We start from the raw sequence: 6,000 nt of genomic DNA on the forward strand, positions 1-6,000 counted from the left end.
CGGCAGGATAATTGCTTCGTGGCACTAAAAAGTAAAAGTTGGTGTGGTATGTTTTTCTTATTAGAAATTTTCCAAGGACACATTTGAATCGCACCTTTTAGGAGTGGAAAAGCTCAACTAGATGAAATAATAAATGAAGTGGGCCGATTCAATCATAACTTGCGTACAATACACAACGGTAGACTGAACCTTAAATATTCACCATCAGAATGACATGCAGTCTCAGTTGATGTGCAGAGGAGCATCCGAAGTGTCCGAATGAAACATCTGTGCCTTTAAATACCGCTCCTAGTGATGCTTTCGGTACGAGATCAACTGAATTTTTTATTTGTTTTTGGAAAATTTCATGTAAATCTGATTCTGTATGCTTCTTTCATTACATTTTAATTCACATTTAAATGGGGAATTGTGGAAAATATAGATAATATATATTTTTTCTTTATAAGAAGGGTTTTGTTACCTAAATCTAATCTAGTCCGATAAGCTAATTGATGTGATAAAAACTTTATTTAGTCATTTTCTCAGTTTCTTTCTTTGTTTACTTGCACCCATGGCTGTTCTGGTTCCCTCGAAAGGCCTGCATGCCAGTGTAATATTTACAAAAGAGCTGATAAGGTTGGCCCACGTTTAAATTAGGTCTCATGCATGCATTGTGGAGAGAGTCCATTCACATTTAGAGCTTTAGAGAGCAATGTTTCATCGGTTGCAAGCCAAAGCCAGGATAAGTGTGACTTTGTTTCCAAAGTAAATTTGCTTTTCAAAATGTCCTTCATGCCCGTGTAAAACAAACGCACTCTCAGTGTAAAAACCTTGAAAAAAAATAGTTTTTTCTTTTTTGGTTTCTAGGATCTTCTTTTTTGCAATTCTAGTCTTTGCTAGAAAAATCTTGAAAGCTTTACACAGGACAACACGGCCAATGAAGGAAAGAACCAACAGCGATTAGATTAACGAGCTGTAACGCTAACGGTGAGGATGATTTGAAAACATGTCGGTACCTTTGCACCTGTCCGCGGCCTCCCCTCTCTGGACACTCATCCTCCTGCTTGACTGCTGTTGCTGGCGAAGCCTCCCATCCTGTCCCGTACCTGCCAGAGGATTAAACAGTGGGCAGCAGTGATAACAGCCAGATGATCCCCAGGCCTCCGCAGTACGGCTCTCACATCCGCTCTCTCTTTGTGCAGTGGCGCGTAGCTGCATGCACGCACAGAGGTGTTTGTTTCTCTACAGGTTTTTCTTTAACTGTTTGAAATTAAATCAATAGGAAATAAAGCCCGCGCTGAAAGGGAGTTGGTTTTAAAATGAGTCTCGGTTCAGATGAAATTCTTTCACAGAAAAAAAAAAAAAAAAACATTATCACTTTGTAAATGGCTTGTTCAAGTAGTTCTTGTTTTCTAATTTGTCAGTCTAGATTAGGGTTCAGTGAGTTTTTTAAGCAAAAATGTCATTTTTGCCATCAGCTAAACAAAATTAGCTTAGAGCCACAAAAGCTACAAGAATTTTTTTTTTTTTTTTTTTTTTTTTTTACAAAATTTGCTATTGGAAAATTGTTTCAATTTTTGAATTCAACAACAATTTTGATTTTCTTATGTTTTAACAACAAATCAAAACATTTACATAAAAGGAAGCAAGACATTTTCAGAAAAAAAGACAAAGCAAAAACAAATTTGCAAAACATTAGTCTAAAAAAAGGAATATTAACTTTATTGTTGGTGTCATTCTTTGTGGAAATATTATATATACACATGGAAACGCCTAAAAACTGCTGATACCACCTGTTGTGTTATGTAGTGTTATATCACTCCACGCCACTAGGTGGAGCCGCTGACAAGAAGTAAATGAGAAACGTTAGGGAGAGTAAGAATGACGTGACAGTGAAGTGCTCCTTCGTTTAGTTCGTGCCAGATACACGACGTTAATAAATGCACCGAGTTATTCAAGAATGTGTCTTGTTTTTCCACACCATTACACCACCATGTTTATAATTACCTTTATATGTGTGGACATCGCTCTATGCGTTAGCATTTTTGGCTAACTTGAGGGTCTAACTTGTGGCTCTGAAGCCACAGGTCGGAGACCCCTGCTGGTCTAGACGCAGTCACTAGTCTAATCACAATAAGAAAATAAAACAAGTCAAGTCTTAGAGGTATCTTGGTTTAGTTATAGATCACCTCTTCAGGTGGATGACCTACTGACTTTCTGTGCCCTCGATTACAGTAAAGGTTGTATGTTATGTAGATTTAAGACATCTTGTTGCTGTTCTATTCAGCTGTTTTGAAGAGCATCATTAGATACTGTTTCATGAGTTTTTTTGTTTTGTTTGTTTTTATGGTGTACCCTAACTAATGGGTGCATGTGTGCTTCTTTCTATGTGATAAATTCATTGGTTTATGTTGTGTGACACATTAACAAGGCAGTTATTGTAACAGCTCTGGAGTCCAAGACTAATATCCCTACAACTGCTATAAAATGTGATTTTGATTTTGATTTGATTTGATGATGGATTTATTGGCTTATGACAAACTAATACAGATTTCAGTTGGATTCAATATTGGACTTTGACTGGACCATTCTCACACATGAATAGGGCTAAACCATGTCACTGTTCCTCTGACACTGCGTTTAGGGTTGTTGTCCTTCTGAAAGACACTAGCTCAAAGACTTCTGCAGCTTCTGTCAGGTTTTATTCCTGGATTGCATGTGATGTGTTTGATTTCTGAAACTTGCAGTATTTGGATTGTGTACCAAGCTGTGATTTTTTTAAAGGTTTAAATGTTTGACTTTTGTTGTTTTAAAGAACTGCTTTCCACTTTTCACTGTCTCATGAAGGTCAGGTTAATAGTTGCCCGTTTGATCATTGTTCTTCCACCTGCCTTCTCTTTTCTAGTGTAGGTGAACAGAAATGACTTGGTGGGTTTTCTAGTTGGGTTATAGTCTTTTTCTTCTTGGGATGGATTGACCAGAGCTTTGTGTGACGTTCAATGTTTGGGATATAGCTTCACTTTGAACGCCATTGATCTAAGGCCTTCAGATGAAGCTTTGAATGACAAAGCCGTCTTACTGAGCTACACAATCCTACAAAACAATGCTCATAGTTCAGTGGGTTTGTGCCAGAACCATCACAGTTAGCAGAAACAAAAATTAAAATCCTCTACAGTGAAATCTAATTCCTGCTTTTCTGCCTACACAGCAGTATCACGTTTCTCTGCGTCACCTCCCTCCTATCGCCTCTTACTTTATCTGTGCCACTTTAACAAACACACACTCAAACAAGCATGGAAGAGCTCGAGTTTCTTGAAATGGAGGCAAGTTGTTCTTTAAGCCTCCTTGGCACAAGTCGTCTTGGTGCTTCAGTATAAATACACACACACGTTCACACTCATGCAGCTGTTCCAGTGGACCGGGGAGCTGGCGGCTGCGCAGGACCGGTTAGGTTTCCCACACCTACTGAGAGCATTACGGACACTCAGATCCTCAAGAGGGAAACAATCTTCTACTTTCTTCAAAGGGCGCAAAGCTGAAACTAAAGTAGAGTTGGAGAGAAGAGCATGGATGATATTTTATCCACCATTAATGCTCATTGATAGTTGTTTTCCATATATGAAGTAGGCATTGGTGTTAATCTGAAAACTCAACTATATCCTGACATTTAGGTTAAATCGTGTTTGTCTGATAGACTTTCACATTAAAAGTGGACAACTTGGTTTTTTTTGTAAAATTAACTGTTTGTTTTCACCAAATGTAAAACAAAATATGTTTTGTTTAAGATGCAATACAATTCTGTTGATTTTCACATCTGCGTGAGATTTCTGCATCTCCATCATTAGTTTCAGCCCTACTTTATGTAACCAGGTAAAACAAATGGGTACCTGTTTTGCATCTTTTCTTCAGGATGCAAATGATTGATTCTTGTTCGTAATTTAATTTAATTTAATTTACACAGTTGGTGTGAGTATGCACAAACGTCTATCTTATTATGGTTTTGGTTGCGGGTGTAATGTCACTTGTTAGCAGCAGACTTTATGAATTGTTCATCAGACAATTTGAAGTAAAAATAGCCATGCTGACCTGGGGCCAATGCTACAACCTAATCATGTCCGAACAGTGCTGGGAGCACTCGAAATAATTTATTGTTACTCTATTGGTGATGCTTAGTAGTTTTGAGCGGAAAAATAAAGTATGAAGTGTAGCTTACAAGATACAAATAAAAAAGGTGCAGAAAATGACTGCAGAAAACCCTCATACCTGCACATGTTAAAGAAAGTACTAAATGAAGCTGGGATTAACAGAGAACACAGGACTTAAAATAAAAACGGTTGCAAAATGAAAAATATTCAAGTTATGGAGCAAAAATAGTCTTTTGTTACGTGACTTGTCTGTATAATTATTATACAGACCATACTATTATATTATAGTACAGTATTATAATACTAGCATAAAGCTCCTACCTAGCAACGACTTCAACAAAATGGCGCTTTAGCAGCACTATTAGCACTAAACAGAGACGTAGCAACGCAGCTTCGTAGAAAACGGAAATAGAAAAAAAAATTTGGCAGTGGCGCATCTAAAAGAGGGCAAACATGACGTCAGCAACATCGCTTCAGTTTCGTAATAATACAGTTCAATTAATTACCAAACATCTGGATTCTTCACTCATGTGGCCATAAGGTCGTCCTCTCCGACACGTCTCGGCTCAAAAATGTCCGACTCTTCCGTTTTACCAGTAAGAGTGACAGAGTACGTAAACAAGATGGGTTTTTTTTTATAAACTTCTGGTACTTTTAGCGCTCTCTGTTACGACAGCACCACACGCCGACAAAAACAAGAATTACAACCAGTAGGTGAAATAAAAGCAAAACGGGGTTTACAAAATATATATTTACAGGTACCCATTTGTTTTACCTGGTTACATAAAGTAGGGCTGAAACTGATGATGGACATGCAGAAATCTCATGCAGACGTGAAAATCAACAGAATTGTATTTTTTATTTATTCATTAGGATGTAGGAGTGGTGTAACTTCATACTGTTATGAGGTTTTCCACATTTTTCGTGATCGGCTGACGTTTGGATAACCGTGGAGGTTACTGAGACCGTCATGCGTGTCGGCATGCTTTTATCATCAATGAATAACAAACATTGTCACTTCAAATTGGATTAATGTACTTACATCGTACGGTTCTACTCGCAGCACGTCGCTGTAAATCTATATTCTCCTCCTCGTTTTGTCTTGAATTGTTTGTTTTCCCCCAGGATATCTTTCTGCTAAAGGTCAGAGAAGAGCTTTTACAGTGACAGAGGATTGGATGTGTGGCCCACACAAGTTAAGCACTGTTCATTATTGATCTGTGTGTGCAGCAGGGTGTTACTGAAGTAGATAACGCCGAGCCTCTGCAGAAGCTCATACATAACCGGAGCTCAGTTTGACACCAGAGGAGAAAATCTATGAACTACTTCATATAGTCAGGAACACTTGACTTATTTCTTTGTACTTGTCTAAACCGCCCAGCTTGATTGGCATGTTTTTTTTATTTTTTATTTTTTTAACCACAGACACAGACATGAAATCCCCAATTTGTGTTGTGTTTGAAGCAGAACAATTACGTAAATAAATCCTACAGGTGGAACAAAAGTGATCAAAATAAGCTCAGAAGCATTGCCAAAAATGGCTGAAGAACTTGTGGACAGAGGCAGCGCAGCTAGCTTCAACACAAATCTAGAAAAGATTTTTTTTGAGATTTTTTTTCTATCACGTCGCAATCGTGCAAATCACCTGTTAACACGACTGCGAAACTGTGAAAATACTAAAACAATAATTTTATTCGAAAGTCAGCACTTGAGTCTGGGAATGGCAATATGAACGAGTTCAATTCAATCCAATATGAAAACACTTAGTTGATATCAAAGGGGAGCCAAATGCAACTTATTATTTCAAAAGTTTTCTAATAATTCAAAATCCAGCTTGGCTGTCATGTTGAATTTTGAGTTTGAGCTTCAAATGTCT

At 37.8% G+C, this 6,000-nt stretch overlaps 2 protein-coding genes across 4 annotated transcripts in view; one reads left to right on the top strand and one right to left on the bottom strand.

Annotated features, from left to right (window-relative positions):
- Nucleotides 1-1,085, bottom strand: part of csf2rb (colony stimulating factor 2 receptor subunit beta) — a 55,027-nt gene extending 53,942 nt beyond the window's left edge. For both annotated transcript variants that reach the window (XM_016678378.1, XM_016678379.1), the window contains exon 1: nt 996-1,085. The gene's annotated coding sequence lies outside the window, so the exon portion shown is untranslated. The remainder of the gene's footprint in view (nt 1-995) is intronic.
- The window catches only part of pvalb6 (parvalbumin 6), a 43,986-nt gene that overhangs the window by 33,648 nt on the left and 4,338 nt on the right, over nt 1-6,000 (top strand). The gene's annotated exons all lie outside the window — the stretch shown is intronic.

The sequence above is a fragment of the Poecilia formosa genome, unplaced genomic scaffold (assembly GCF_000485575.1).
Source record: "Poecilia formosa unplaced genomic scaffold, Poecilia_formosa-5.1.2 Scaffold182, whole genome shotgun sequence".
Taxonomy (NCBI): Eukaryota; Metazoa; Chordata; class Actinopteri; order Cyprinodontiformes; family Poeciliidae; genus Poecilia; species Poecilia formosa.